At 42.1% G+C, this 16,713-nt stretch overlaps 1 long non-coding RNA gene across 2 annotated transcripts in view; it reads right to left on the reverse strand.

Annotated features, from left to right (window-relative positions):
- Positions 1 to 10,223, reverse strand: part of LOC122560058 (uncharacterized) — a 161,069-nt gene extending 150,846 nt beyond the window's left edge. For both annotated transcript variants that reach the window (XR_015759486.1, XR_015759485.1), the window contains exons 1-2: positions 10,034 to 10,223; positions 6,107 to 6,179 (exon numbers count right to left, since the gene is read on the reverse strand). This is a non-coding gene — a long non-coding RNA (uncharacterized LOC122560058). The remainder of the gene's footprint in view (positions 1 to 6,106; positions 6,180 to 10,033) is intronic.
- Between the last annotated feature and the right edge of the window lie 6,490 nt (positions 10,224 to 16,713).

The raw sequence follows: 16,713 nt of genomic DNA on the forward strand, positions 1-16,713 counted from the left end.
GTAGGAGAGAGAAGAAGAGAAAGGGGAGATTAAATTGGATTGGGAAAGCACTTTTCTTTAAAATAAAAAATCAGTCTGTTCAGACATGTCATTTTTTAAATCAATCTATTCAGAGATGTAATTACACAGGTCTGCAGCAGATGGGACTTGAAACCAGGTCTCCTGGTTAAGATACAGACAGTACCACTGCACCAAACAAACTCTTTCAAGCTTACTATTGATATTTTCAACCAACTTGTTTTGACATGTTATGACACACTTCTGAAGCTGGTGGAACGTGAGCCCAGTTCCTCTGCACCAGAGGTAGGGGCACTACCACAATGCCACAAGAACCTTTTCAAATTGAATATTGATATTTCTAATCAACTTGTTCAGAGATGTTAATACACCCCTCTGGAGCAGTTGGGATTTGAAACTTGACCTCCTGGCTTCGAGGGATGGGCACTTTCACTCTGCCAAATTAGGCCCTTCCCCCACCCCATGTCCAAAGAGCATCACCTGGTGTCAATCACCACTTAGAGCTGTTCTGATTGGCTCTTAAAGGGAGCTGCATTTCTAACACTGACATCGGATGGTGATGGTCTGCAGAAGTGATCCCAACCTAGTGCTCAGCTGAAAAGTAAATAAACATCAGAGGCATTGCGAGTAAAGGTAAAATCCCTGGTCATCAAGAGAAAATTTTATATTAAAAACAATGCAGATTTACAGGTAATGAAAGCAAAGAGTAAAAGAACGATGTACACCTTATGCCAAACGTCACTGGTGTGCTGAGTGAACATAATTAGAAAATGAAGGGCTGTATAAAAAATTTAAAATGAGGTTGCAGACCTGTGAACATTACAAAGATGGAGCTAATGCGATAAAAAGGCCCATAGAAGATTCGGTGACAAGATCTAATGGAAGCAGAAAGATCTAATGAGACCAGTGAGGCTGTAGAAAAAACAAGCAATCCATTACTTAAACCATTGTAAATGGAGGTGACATCTATGTAATTGCAGTGGAAATCGTCAAATAAAATAATGTATTCAACAGTGATTTTTATTTAATGTTACACACAATGGGAATCATACAATAAAAAGTGTTTTGGGGAATGAGATGCGCTTTATAAAGTTTTAAATAGCAGGAGACATTTACTGAGACAAAGATTGGAACTGGAATCATTTGTTGGAGCTGCATGCAATGGGATTCAATCAATCAAGTCATTGAAGAAATAAAACTGGTGAAAGTAATAATAAAATTATTAATCTTTTGATTTTCAATACGGTCACTTGTAATTGGTACAGCCACACCCTGCTCAACCTCTCCACATAAGACATCTCCCCTCCTTACCTGGGATCAAGCTAGTGAGCCTGTTGTTAGTATATCTTGTTTTAGTCAAGAGGACCAAAACTGTCCACAGTATTCCAGCTGGGGTCTAACTAATGTCTAGCTTAGATTTAGTAAGATTTGTTGAGTGATGGGAAACAGAATGTGAAAGAAAATACCACGGTGGCTCAGGGGATGGCACGGTGGCTCAGTGGTTAGCATTGCTGTCTCACAGCACCAGGTCCCAGGTCTGATTCCAGCCTTGGGCGACTGTCTATGTGGAGTTTGCACATTCTCCCTGTGTCTGCGTGGGTTTTCTCTGGTTCCCTACCGCAGTGCAAGGCTGTGCAGGTTCAGGTGAATTGGCCATGCTAAATTGCCCATAGTGTTAGGTGCATTAGTCAGAGGGGGATGGGTTATTGGTCGGTGTGGGCCAAAGGGCCTGTTTCCACACTGTAGGGAATCTAAACTTTTGCATTCTGTTTCCCATCACTCAACCAATTCTGTAATCACGTTGCTATATAGTTTAAAAACAAGATCTTAGATCTTAGAATCCCCACACTGTCGGGATTCTAAGATCTTGTTTTTATAGTCTGTAGCAACATGGTTACAGAGTTGATTGAGTGATGGGAAACAGAATGCAAAATTTAATAGGTTTTCCACGTGGAGGAAGATTTGTAGGGGAATTCCACAGAGATCGGTACTGGGTCCCTTGTTTGTCCTGCTATACATACATTGCCTAGATCCTGATACAGGGAAAAATTTCAAGGTTGACAGAAGGCATAAAACTTGGAAGAATTGCAGACTGTGAAGAGGACAGTGTTTCAAAAAGAAACTGACAAGTTGATGGAGTAGGCAGTCAGGTGGTGGATGAGGTTCAATGTGAGAAAGTATGATGTGATGCATTTTGGAACACAGAGAAGCAGCTTAAAATAAAGACTACTATTCTGAAGAGTGTGTGATGTTATCACCAAATAATCTAACCTGAAGGAACATCTGAGATTTAATGGAATGAGTGAACAAATGATGAATATATTTATTAATGTACGTACTGTTCTATAAATATGGGGATTTTGTAATCACTTTGGTGTGAGTTTCATCAAGAGTAGTTCAATAAAATAAAATCTGGACTTGGATTCCTTTTGAATTCAGTTATCTTCTTGCCTATACCAGGCAGAAGGACAGAGACCTAGGTATATATATATGCATATATCATTAAGGTGACAGGACAGATAGGGAGAACTGTTAATAAAACATACAATGTTTTTGGCTTCATTCATTTAGGCACAGAGTACAAAACAGGGTGGTTATGCTGAAACTAAAGAAATAAGCCTCAACTGTGTATAGTGTACTGGGCATTACACGATGGGAAGAATGTGAATGTATTGGAGAGAGTTCAGAAGAATCTATGAGCATAGATCAAGGATGAGAAACTTCAATCATGAGGATAAAGTGGTGAAGATGGGACTGTTTGTCTTGGTGAAGAGAAAGCTGAGGCAAGACTTGGTTAAAAAGTTTAAAATTATGGGGTGTCAGAAGAGAGTAGATAGGGAGAAACTGCTTCATTTGTAAGAGGATCATGAACTGGAAGGTAAAGTTTTAAAGTGTTTTGCAAAAGAAACAAATGTGAGGCAAGAAAATACCTTTTCACACACTGAGTGGACAGGTTTGGAATGCACTGCCTGGGAGTGTAGGGAGGCAGATTCAATTGAAGTACAGTCAGCTCTGATATAATATGTATTTTTTCAATGCGAATTGGCTTTAACCTGATTTTAGAATTTGAACTGCTGTTTGTGGAACGTGAACTTTCCCTACCTGTATTGGCTATAACATGATTCTAGCACCATTAATTTAAATGGCATAGCTATTGCGCATTTTCTTATAATACGAGACCGCACAAGAACTGAACTATTGTGTTATATCAGAAATGACTGTTTTCAAGAGTGTGTTATATGACTATTTAAGTAGGTGTAATGTGCATGGTTATGGGAAGAAGGCAGACGTTTTGTACAGCATTAAAATGCTGAGAAAGCAAGCACACTGGACTAAATCATGTCCTTCTGTGCTGTACTGGAACAATTCTGTGATCCAATAGTTTTCAATCTAGAAAACTTTTGAATCTTCCAAAGAGGATACTTTCTAGGAGAACAGTGAAATCTCCAGACTACCAGATGCCGTGACATCAGAAAATATACATATAATGAAAATGTATAAATAAATTTATAAACAAATGTTTAAATATTCATAACAGGCCAAAAAAAGCTTGTCATGAGATATTTGATAATGGCGTAAGGTGTGAAATGATTGATGCTGATGAGTGCCTTAAGAACCACTTTTATGATAATTTCATATTGGTCTGGGCAGAGAACAGTTTAGAATTTTGAAGGGGTAATACTTAATGGTCTGCATCTTTCTCAGTCAGTGAAACAGTGTCTATCAGACTAATGTAACTTGTACAATGCTGCTAACATGTTTTAAGCTATATCTTATTTAAGACACTAGCCTCTTTTCATTTGACTATCAACAGGTTTTCCTCTACCACACTAGACCAAGGAGCCTCTCCAGATCCCTACGAGGAAAGAGGATATGGCAACAAATCTACATATAGTGATCAATAGCATAGAGAGATCACACAACATGATGAGCAGTGGTGTGAAATGCTAAAGCAATGTGGATTCTTGGTGGAAAGGGATACCCTTTGCTGATATATTGAACCTCCAACAGGTCACCCAAACAAAGGCGTAAAAGCAGTATAACATTTGTACCCATGTTGAAAGACAACTGAGCTAGCCATCAGGCTTCTCAAGATAATATTCTAATGCCAATATTGGTCAACTGGTGCACTCCAATACTGTTCTGTGCAGGCCTTGATCATTATGGCAGTCTGCTGCACTCTTCAAAGCACAGCCTCCAATGAGACGTGGACCTTGAGGACATTGATGGCCTGGAAGGGCACAACTTGTTTATACATGAATTAGAACAGGAGGTGAAAGAGTAGGATGAAATGGCGATGGAGCAAGATGCTAATGAATGGATATTCCCTTGCTGCATGAACAGAGACCTTCACCTGCCATCATTTGGGATGAGGATCTCCTTCCCTCCTGTAATAGATCCAAGTCAGCATCAATAGAGTGTGAATCAGCCTGCCCTGTTTCTTAGTCTTCCAGTTTTTCTGTGGCATCTCAATTCCCTCTTTTGGCACAAGTTGTAGATCTGTCCTTCAGACCAATCTGCGATGGGTTCCATATGACTGTTGCTGATCTAAATCAGTCCAAAATTTCATCTGATGCACCTCCTTCCCCAGTTGTACTGGCTTTGAATTTTTTAAATTTGCTATTGAGATATGGGCATCATTGGCTAGGCCAGCATTTATTGCCAGTCTCTAATTGCCAAGTGAAATGTTAAGAACCAATGAGGTTGCTGTGAGTCTGGAATCACATGTCTAGCCAGAACATGGAAAGTTACAGATTTCCTTCCCCAAAGTATATTACGTGCAGTGAACTAGATGGATTTATACAACAATTGACAAAATAGTTGCTATTTGACTAGATTTTTATTCCATTTGTACTGAATCCCAGTTTTACCATTTCCCATGTTCCCAGAATATCAGTCTATCATTTTGGCTTAATAATTCAATGGTGTTACCACATTTCCATCACCTCCCTAAGGACAGGAAATCCATCTCCATATTAATTAAGGGGTCACGCTAACAAAAACATGAAACTTTAATCAGTTTTCCACCAGAGGTAGAGATCAGACCCAAAAACGAATGTCACTCTATTTTACTTACCTTGTGCTGAAAATTCAGCTCATGCTAATTGTTCCTCACATTTGCTGTTGAATAGCTTCCTGTGCTCACTGCTTGGATTCAGCAATGAATAGTGTTTACTTCCTGTGTTATTAAAACAGTTTATATCCTTCAGGTACAAATTATCTGTAGCAGAAAATTGAAAAATTACAGCATTTGTGGTTGTGGTGGTAGAGGATAACTTTCTTCAGCTTAGTTGGCTCCTCAGGATTGACAATGACTTGATTCCATACCAGTTAGAATGTTTTGAGATGGCTAATAAGTCCAATTCACAATCTACCAACCTTTCCACATATGTGGCAGGATTGGGAAGTTGGACTGTTAGGAGGTTTATGGTATCGCCTCTGGAAATGCCTGACAAAGTCTCTCAATGTCCTTATGATCTCCTCCAATGAACTTCCCCCATGTTGGTTGATCACAAACCACGTTTCTCCATGAGTTAGTGAGATATGTTTGTCCTCTTCACAAATTTTTTGAGGGTATCCCTAATGTGTTTTGTGCGGCTTTCCTGGGAATTTCCTGACATGACTGAATTCTGAACAGAGTAAATACTTTGGTAGTCTGGTGTCAGGCAGAAGCAGAGGTGATTTTGAGTGATTGGTGCCTCACTGCTGGGGAACTAGTCTTAGGAGAGGATACTGTTGTTGAAGCATCTTTATTGATACCAGATTTGGAGAAGGATAATACAACGAAAAGTAAAGGCACTAGAATGGCACGACACAGAAAACTGAACAATTCTCTGCTGTAATGTTCCATTAATGTACAAAAGTAAAGAGGCCTGTCAATCCAAATGAATAATTTATGTTCCGTTAATCATAAAACACATTCTGGAAATCATAGTAATTGGTGAGGCAAGAGGTTTCAGTTTATGATCTTGTTGAGACCCTTTCAGGTGAGTGGCTCCTTTGACGAATGTCTTGAACTCAAGGCTCAGGCTTTACATGAGCTTATCACAGGCCTACAGTTAAAGCAACTTCAATCTAAAAAATTTACCTGACAGTCCAGTGTTTGAGAATCGGGTCTTTCACTGTTGTGGCAAGGATTCAGTTCTTAAACTTTCTGATACCTGGAATGTGTGAGTATACATGTCAAGAAATAATTGATAGCTTTTGGTCTTTTTCCTATTGAGAAAATAATGCAAGGAGTGACCTTACAGAGATCTTTAAATATTTAAGTTTTTTAAAAAAATTTCTTTTGGGGAAAAAAGGAAAGCTCGAAGCCATCAACATAAGGTAGTACCAAAACAAAAATTCATAGGATTTCAGAAGCGACTTCCTTGTCCAAAATGTGAAACTTGCCACCACAGAGAATTGTTGTAGTGAAGAATATAAATGCATTAATGGGGAAGCATAGAAGAAGAGGAAATAATTATTGCATTGATTGATTTGGGTGAGGAAAGTGGCGGGAGATTCGAGTGGAATTGACCACCTGGCCTGTGTCTGTGTTGCATTGTATTCACCATTTCAGAGGTAAGTTTGAGTCATGCTTGTAATATTTATAATTATGAGATTATTATGTTCCAAATATTATTTACATTTAATAATCTTCCGTTGAGTGAAGAAAACAATGTTGTAGTGAAATAGATTTTCAATAAATATGAATAATGCTTTCAGTAATTTTCCCTTCATTTTTAATTGGTAGCTTTTACTTGCTGCCGGCTATTGATCATATGGTTATATACATGATCAGTAGTTTCTGTTCGAAGTTATTGGATCTATTCTTCCCATTTTTGATTGATGCATTATATGCTAATCTCCTAAATCCTGACTCATATCCAACCTCTACATCTTTGTCCTATAACTGGTGATAATGTCTTCAGCTGCCTAGATCTCATGTTTTGAAAATTTATCTTTTATCTTGTCAAACTTGAACAGAATTAAGTAGAATCAACTCATTAGATCCAATCAGTAAATATTGGTGTATATAGATGCAATTACCCCTCTCTGAGGTGGCAAGAATAATGGTGAGAGTGTCGATTGAATCTGACAAGAGTCGAATAATTGGATTCTCACCACAAAGAAAAACTGGTATGCTTGAACCCTCTCTCCTTAGCAACATAATTCCCACCACCCTACCTTCATATATTAACATCTCATTTGATACAGGAAACCTGGTGCTTCAAAATCCTAACTGAACAGATCCTTGTTAAGCTAGGTCCTCTGGTTCAATCATAGACGCATTAACCTTCTTCCTTCTATTCACTTGAGATGAATGCAGCAGGTGCCTCCATGATCTTTAACACAATGTTTCCCTGAACCCTACATCCTCACAATTGGATAATGACCATGTATCAGCCTCAGAACATCAGGTTCTTGTAATCTGACAGGCTAAGACAGAATGTGTTCCCTCACAAGTCTCTTTTCCATCAGGCTTGGGCAGCAGGTTCTGCTTCTGAGATGATGCTTATGCACAGACAGAAAGACAGCCAGCAGCTTCTGGTACAGAGGCAGAGCTATATCATAGAGGGGAAAGCAGGCAGATTCTGCCTCAGAGAAAGAAACCGAGCACAGGAGGAATGTCAGTCAGCTTGTAGCTGTAGGATACAGTGAAGAGACCAAGTAACAATTGTGCTATAAGACACAGAGCTGTCTCAATGTCAAAGGTATCACCTTATATGCAATCATACTGCAAATAACAATGTCAGTCAATGTTAGAATGTTAGAAAATGAATGGGGAGTTATTTTATTGTGGTGTCAGTGGAGTCCAGTCAATCACAATCAATCCAGGGGCTGGGGCATGGAGATTGCAACACAATAAGGAACATAAAGCATTGGAGGTAAACTTTAGATCACTGCTGGACCCTGCAAGTCACTCATTAGAGCGCAAAATGGGTGGAGTAGGTAATGGCTTTCTTCAAATGCGGCAGAGGATAATGCTTGAATGTGAAGCCCACTATGGAGATCAAATGTCATCATAAATGAGCCCAAATGTCATCATAACTGTTCTGGTTATTTAATACTTTTCTTTCTCCTTCAAGTCACAAATAATTTGGAAACCAACATTTGTCAGACCATGCAATTTCGAAACACACTCATGAAATAATCATTTGTAACCACTATTTGCTACCTTGTGATTTCTGAGGTTAACAAGACTCAATCATAGAAGCCCTACATATTGAAAGAAGCTATTCAGTCCATCAAGTCTGCATTGACCATCTGAAGCACATCCCACCCAGACCTAGTCCCCAACCTTATCCGTGTAACTCTCCATTTACCATGGCTAATCCATCTAAACTGCACATCCCTTGACATTACTGGACAATTTTGCATGGCTAATTCAGCTGATCTGCACATCTTAGGACAGTGGAAGGAAACTGGAGCACCTTGCAGGAACCCACGAAGACATAGGGAGAATGTACAAACAGATGGTACCCGAGGCTGGAATCGAATCCAGGTCCCTGAAACTGTGAGGTAGCAGTCTAACCACTGAGCCACTATGCCGCCCAGATGGAATAAGAAGTTCCTTATTCTATTTGGTTAAGGATTGGAAGCCAAGTCATTAGAGCTTCCAATATCTGGAAATCTGTTAAGACATGCTTACAGAGCTGGCCGTGAATGTTGGGAGTGTGTCTTGGAGAATAAGGGTTGCAAGTTGGAGACAGGCCTCTTGCAGCTGCTTCATTTCACGGGAATACGGACACTTTGTTGGTTTGCCTTCCGTGAGAGAAGGATAAATTACTCAATGAAATCTCCAGAGCAGTAGTACAACACGGCCCATACTCCAAAGAAGGCTATGTTGGAATATAGCATAGGCCTCCTTAATCTGGTGGCATGCAGCACCACCCAGAGAGAGAGTGCTGCTTCACAGTGATGTGCTGAGCCCTCCACAATCTGAGTCAGCAAAGCTAAAGTGTCTGGAAAAATGTGATCTCACCAAGGGTTCATGATAAAACAGCTGGAATATTGCAAGCACTTGCACTTAGATGTTTGCTCTAAAATGGTCTTTGTGCCAAAGACATACAAGTCAGATCAGAAATTGTACCTGACCTAAGTATCGGACAAAGGTCGGTGATTTGTGCATCTGTTTTCTCCAGAGAGTTGCACAATAAGAGAAACTGAACATGTGGGTTGTCTATTGGCCATCTAAGAGCCTTAAATGTTAGTGTTCCTTTATAAAGCCCAATGCAGCACAAACCTTTGCCTTTGGAAATAAGACACAAAGCTTAACAAGAGGCGATAGGTCAAAATTTGCAAATTAATGGCACTTCGCATTACACATTCATAAATGATACAGCAACTTTTGACAAGGGGCTCTATACAGTTAACTGTGAATAATGTTACTATCTGAATTGCACAGTGCCACTGTGTGCTTTATGATAACAAATTTATGCTGTCTACCCCATCTGACATACATTCAGTATCACAAAATGGGTATGCTTTTACGGTGGATACAAACAATCTCTGCCAGTTAGTCACAAACAGAGCAACTGTGCAATAGGAATGGAAGTATGGAACCTAGACTATTGATTGATGAAGGCATGGGGGTGGGAAGCAGGTAGGTGTGGGCGGGGGTGAAGGTGACAGCATTATTGGAGGGGATGTGCTGCAAGGGTTACTAAAGGACCCTAACATTTTCTCCCAAGGGGTTAGCCAGGGAAAGGCATTGGAGGAGGTGGGCTGGGCAAAATATGCAAGAGGTGGGGTTGGGATGCATAGTCTATTGGGCTGGTGGGAAAGATAATGGATGGGCCACCAGTCCTTCAGGCAACTGGTGCCCTTCAAGTGGTCAATTAATATTCAATAAATGGCCTCTTTGGACAGCAGCTGGTAAACTCCTGCAGCCTAGCTGCTGGCTTGATGTGAATGTTATTGCAGCTGTTTTGTGTGTGTGTGTGTGTGTGCGCGCGTGTGCATGTGGGGTGGAGGGGGGGATGGGGTCCCTCTTGCTCGGGCACTGAGTGGCCCATGTGAAGATACGTACCTTCGAAATAGTCTTCCAGCAATGCTGTCCTGGAGAATGACTTCACTTGCATCTTCCTCACAGTGCTGTTAGGTCAGCAGCTCTTTAAGGCAAGGTAACCTCTCTTGGGAGCGATCTGGAAGCCATGACCTCAATGAACTTCCTGAGTGGGGTTACCATCTCTACGTAAATGTCTGCCCTATGTTTCTTGCATTTGGAAACTGTGTTAAACTGTTAGTTCAAAAATGTGTTTGTATACTGCATGCTTCTGTCTGGCACCACGCATGTGCAAGCCTTATAACAATATAAACAGGAAGAAAAACAACTAATCTCCATTTTCAGGAGAACAAATGACTCACTAACAAATCAAAAACAGACGTCATGTCTAAATAACACAGTACTGTACCAGATTGATTGCTTATCCTGTTGAGATTTCAGCAACATATAATGGCTCAGACTATCCAGAAAATTGTAAAACCATGTCACTGGCCTCATCAGAAATGAAAAGGCATGGTTCAGGATAATGTAGACATTTCAGAATACTAGTAGACTGACAGCAGCAAGTTACATTCATATAACAGCCTGAATTTGACCAAATGTCAGCTGGGTGTCAATATCTAAGGGGTTTCACAGGAGGTTTCTTTCCATGAGCTGCAGTGGGTATTCTCATATAATTCTCTGCCATTCACTTTATTACAAATGCACCATGTATCCACGATGCCACTTACCCGCTATTGTGCACTCACCACAGCTGCTGGGACCCACTGGGATCCATGTTGCCAGTGCCATATTTAAGTGCCAGCTCTGCACCAGCAAGGTATAGCCTTTCACAGTTGGAGGGAAACTAATAAGAAAAGCTTCAGAGAGCACACAGGCAGTACAGGTGGCACTTCATTGCAAATAGAAATTCACATTCACAAGTATAATGCCACTTTACATCCTCAGCTGTCAGGTTGATTGTCATTGTAAATGTAGCTACAAGAATGAAGCTCGGAAGCTACCCATCTTTAGCACCATTCTATGCTCAAACTCTGTCTCAGGAAATGTTACACTTTCTCTCATGCCCAGCAATGCATAACATCTTGTCATTGTTGAATGTGGGAATATCACATGTTTTAAAGCCTTTCAACAGTTGGCAGTGTTAACTTTTTTTAAGCAACAGGAAAAGTAAGAATCAAGAAGCAAAATCTGCATTTGCTTCTGGGACTGAACAGGATTCTTTTTTTACCAACAGCAAATTTACAATCGATGAATGATGACTTGGCCAACCTTAGATCTATGATTAAGTCCTGTATAGCCTGTGCCCATCACAGCACTATTCTGTCATGGTGAAGATGATGTTCCTCCCACTCAATGTCCTTATCTTCTTCCTTGTTTCTTCATGACATCCTCTCTTTGCCTGCTCCAGTTGTGCAAGGCACAGCACTCAAGGATTGCATGAAGCACTCTTTGCCTGGAGTGGAAAGCAATGTTCCTCCCACACGCCTCACCAAATTGTTCCAAGCAGCTGAACCTTCAGGAGATCCATCGTCTGCTCCACAACAGACCTGGTAAATTGAATCTACACTCTGCATCAGTAAGGGGGTTGCAGAATGGAGTCATCAGCCGCGGTTGTAGGGTTGCACGGTTGCACATTTCCTTGTGTCTTGGATTTTGAAATGATGCAGTAACTAGGAAGTTCTCAATGATACAGTACCCTTCTGTTGTGACTTCTCCATGTGGAAACTGTTCAGCAACAGCAGGAGATGGCCACTGGATCTGGGCTTGCTGGTACATTTATTTCTCCTCAAATTCGACTTGTCTTTGATGTGCAACAGCAATGGTAACCTTACAGCGGCTGGACGAATTGCAGGCTGTTCCTGTGTGAGGAATGTCAGAAAAGAAAGAGTAATATGAGCAGTCAGCAGTTGCACCACATATAAATAATAATTTAGCGCAGTCCTGGATACAGTGGGACATGGAGAGCTCCAACAAGTAATGACATGAGATGCCTGCATGTGGAACTTTGACATAGTTGACCTTATTCTGATAATTTGTTCACCAGCCATGCTGCACAAGCACTGCAGGAGATTGTGGGTATGGTAGAATTGCTGAAACCTTGTTCACCCATCTCCTCACGTCACCCAAGAAAGACAATATTGCATAGAAGAGCATTTTGGCAATACGTCCAGCGCAGGATAAGAAGAACTCAGTTCTGTGGCCTTTGCAATGTAGAGATCTTGGATGGTCTTTGTGATTTATGGCCGGCACATATTTTCAAGTTCACCTGTGATTACTTCAGTCTCAGACAGATGACTATGGTCAATCTATAATGACCAATGACATGGTCAAGATTGTATGTGACCATGATTTTTATTCAACATTGCTGGTTCACATGCAGAATGACTACAGTTGTCTTTAATAAATACAAACAGAAATTGCTGGAGAAACTCAGAAGGTCTAGCAGAAACTATGGAGAGAAGCCAGAGTTAACGTTTTGAGTCCAGTGATCCTTCTTCTGAATTGATAGCAGTGAGGAACAGGCAGGATTTATGCTGATGACTTCGGATGGGGAAGAAGGGAGTGAGTAGATAGGTGGAGACAGAGTGCAGTGTGAGAGAGAAAAGGGAATAGGCCTCTTCGTAGGATATGTGGAACAGTCCATCTTCCGCAGCTACACAGGCATCACCCCCCACCTTTTCCTCTGCTACATCGATGACTGTATCGGCACTGCCTCGTGCTCCCACAGGAGATTGAACAGTTCATCCACTTTACCAACACCTTCCACCCCGACCTCAAATTCACCTGGACCGTCTCAGACTCCTCCCTCCCCTTCCTAGACCTTTCCATTTCTATCTCGGGCGACCGAATCAACATGGACATTTACTATAAATCGACCAACTCCCACAGCTACCTAGACTACACCTCCTCCCACCCTGCCCCCTTTAAAAACGCCATCCCATATTCCCAATGCCTTAGTCTCCGCCGCATCTGCTCCCAGGAGGACCAGTTCCAATACCGTACAACCCAAAGACCGCAATTTCCCCCCAGACGTGATTGACGATGCCCTCCACCGCATCTCCTCCACTTCCCGCTCCTCCGCCCTTGAGCCCCGCCCCTCCAATCGCCACCAGAACAGAACCCCACTGGTCCTCACCTACCACCCCACCAACCTCCATATACATCGTATCATCCGTCATCATTTCCGCCACCTGCAAACGGACCCCACCACCAAGGATATATTTCCCTCCCCTCCCCTATCAGCATTCCGAAAAGACCACTCCCTCCGTGACTCCCTCATCAGGTCCACACCCCCCACCAACCCCAACCTCCACTCCCGACACCTTCCCCTGCAACCGCAAGAAATGCAAAACTTGCGCCCACACCTCCCCCCTTACTTCCCTCCAAGGCCCCAACGGATGCTTCCATATCCGCCACAAATTCACCTGTACCTCCACACACATCATTTATTGCATCCGCTGCACCTGATGTGGCCTCCTCTATATTGGGGAGACAGGCCGCCTACTTGCGGAACGTTTCAGAGAACACCTCTGGGTCACCCGGACCAACCAACCCAACCACCCTGTGGCTCAACACTTCAACTCCCCCTCCCACTCCACCAAAGACATGCAGGTCCTTGGACTCCTCCATCGCCAGACCATAGCAACATGACGGCTGGAGGAAGAGCGCCTCATCTTCCGCCTAGGAACCCTCCAACCACAAGGGATGAACTCAGATTTCTCCAGTTTCCTCATTTCCCCTCCCCCCATCTTGTCTCAGTCAAATCCCTCGAACTCAGCACCACCTTCCTAACCTGCAATCTTCTTCCTGACCTCTCCGCTCCCACCCCCACTCCGGCCTATCACTCTCACCTTGACCTCCTTCCACCTATCACATTTCCAATGCCCCTCCCCCAAGTCTCTCTTCCCTACCTTTTATCTTAGCCTGCTGGACACACTTTCCTCATTCCTGAAGAAGGGCTCATGCCCGAAACGTCGATTCTCCTGTTCCTTGGATGCTGCCTGACCTGCTGTGCTTTTCCAGCAACATATTTTCAGCTCTGATCTCCAGCATCTGCAGTCCTCACTTTCTCCTCGAAGATTGTTGATAGTAGGCCAGTGAAGAGGAAAAACTAGATAGGAGATAATGGGGCCTGGGAGTAGTTGAAAATGGGTTGGCTGTGCTGAAAGTGACCTATTTCATGACAGAATCTAGATTTGGAAAAAGGCATTCATGTTCGGAATTTGTTAAACTCAATGTTGAGGTTATTGAGTTTTGAAAAGATTTGTAGTTCAGGTTGAGGTTGTGGATGTGAGTTTGCTCGCTCAGCTGGAAAGTTTGATATCAGACGCTTCGTCACCATACTAGGTAACATCTCAGTGAGCCTCCAGTGAAGCAAAGGTGTTATGTCCCACTTTATATTTTTGTATTTAGATTTCCTTGTGTTGTGATGTCATTTCCAGTTCTTTTTCTTAGAGGACGGTAGATGGGGTCCAAATTAATGTGTTTGTTGATAGAGTTCTGGTTGGAATGCTTCTAGGAATTCTTGTGCGTGTCTCTGTTTGGCTTGTCCTACAATAGTTGTGTTGCCCCAGTCAAAGAGGTGTCCTTCCTCATCTGTGTGTAAGGATACTAGTAATAATTGGTCCTGCTTTGTGGGGCTAGTTGATGTTCATGTATCCTGGTGGCTAGTTTTCCATCTGGTTGTCCAATGTAGTGTTTATTACAGTCTTGCAGAGCATTTTGTAAATGACATTCATTTTGCTTGTTGTCTCGACAGGGACTTTTAGGTTCATTTGCTATTGTTTAAGTGTGTTGATGGGTTTGTGGGCTACCATGATGCCAAGAGGTCTGAGTAGTCTGGCAGTCATTTCAGAGATGTCTTTGATGTAGGGTAAAATGGCTAGGGATTCTGGGCATGTTTTGTCTGCTTATTTGGGTTTGTTGCTGAGAGATCAGAGGACTGTGTTCATTGGTTACCCGTTCTTCTTGAATACACTGTATAAATGATTTTCTTCTGCACTTCATAGTTCCTCGGTGCTGCAGTGTGTGGTTGCTCGTTGAAATAATATCCTAATGCAGCTTAATTTGTGGGTGTTGGGTTGATTGCTTCTGTAGTTAAGTATTTGGTCCATATGTGCTGTTTTCCTGCAGACACTGGTTGAAGCTCCCCACTGACTGCTTGCTGTCCTGCAACATCTAGGAATGGCAGTTTGTTATTGTTTTCCTCCTCTTTTGTGAACTTTATGCCAGTAGGATATTATTGATAGTTTTGAAGGTTTTGCTCTAATTTGTTCTGTTTATTGATGATAAAGGTGTCATCCATGAAGCGGACCCAAATTTTGGGTTGGATGGTTTGGAGAGCTGTTTGTTCTGCATCACTACTTCTGCTAGGAACCTGATATCGGTGATGCCATGGGTGTTCCACTGATTTGCTTGTAGGTCTTGTTACTGAAAGTGAAGTAGTTGGTCAGGCATAAGTCCACTAGCTTGACAATGTTGTCATTGTTGATGAAGTTAGCTGTGCCTGGTGTTTGTGTCTTTGGTTCTTCTAATAGTGTAGTCAGCACCGAGGAACTATGAAGAGCAGAGGAAAATCACCTATACAACGTATTCAAGAAGAATGGCTACCCAATAAACACAGTCCACCTATTTCTCATCAGCAAAACCCAAACAAGCAGACAAAACAGTCTCCACAATGCTTTGTGGGTGGCAGGGTGGCACAATGGTTAGCACTGCTGCCTCACAGTGCCAGAGACCCGAGTTCAACTCCTGCCTCAGGCAACTGACTGTGTGGAGTTTGCACATTCTCCCCGTGTCTGCGTGGGTTTCCTCCAGATGCTCTGGTTTCCTCCCACAGTCCAAAAATGTGCAGGTTAGGTGAATTGGCCATGCTAAATTGCCCATAGTGTTAGGTGAAGGGGTAAATCTACGGGAATGGGTGGATTGCGCTTCGGCAGGTCGGTGTTTGACTTGTTGGGCCAAAGGGCCTGTTTCCACACTGTAAGTAATCTAAAACATACTTAGAAACCCTCGCCACTTTCCCCCACATCAATGACATCTCTGAAATGACTGTTAGACTACTCAGATCTCTTGGCATCATGGTTGCCCACAAATCCACCAACACACTAAAACAGCTAATGAACTTAAAATACCCTATATAGACAACAACCAAAATGAATGTCTTTTACAAAATACCTTGCATTTTGTAATAAACGTCACAATGGACAAATATGCAGAAAACTAGCCACCACGATACATGAACATTTTACTAGGACAATACATCCATCCTAGGACAAGCCAAACAAAAACACACATGAGAATTCTGAGAAGCTTCTCTTTCCAACCAGAACTCTATCAATAAGCACATCGATTTGGACACCCCCTATCATCCTCTGAGAAATATGACATCACCAACCCAAAGAAACCTAAACACATAAATAGAAAGCAGGACATAACACCAGCACTTCATGAAGGCTCACTGATGATGTTACCTAGTATGGTGACGAAACGTCTGAAACGAACCTATCAGCTCAGTGAGCAAATCACGTCATTGTTGAGATCTGAAGGCTGCAAAGTGCCAAGTGGATGATCCATCTCAACCTGCTCCAGTAGCCAAGCTCTTCCAGTATAGTTACAATACTGACATCTACCCAATAATGTGGAAAATTGCCCAGACACAATCTGTACACAAAAAGCAAGATAAATCCAACTCAACTAAT

Source organism: Chiloscyllium plagiosum, unplaced genomic scaffold, assembly GCF_037043375.1.
Source record: "Chiloscyllium plagiosum isolate Xiang-an unplaced genomic scaffold, Cpla_swu_hap1 HiC_scaffold_15, whole genome shotgun sequence".
Classification (NCBI taxonomy): domain Eukaryota; kingdom Metazoa; phylum Chordata; class Chondrichthyes; order Orectolobiformes; family Hemiscylliidae; genus Chiloscyllium; species Chiloscyllium plagiosum.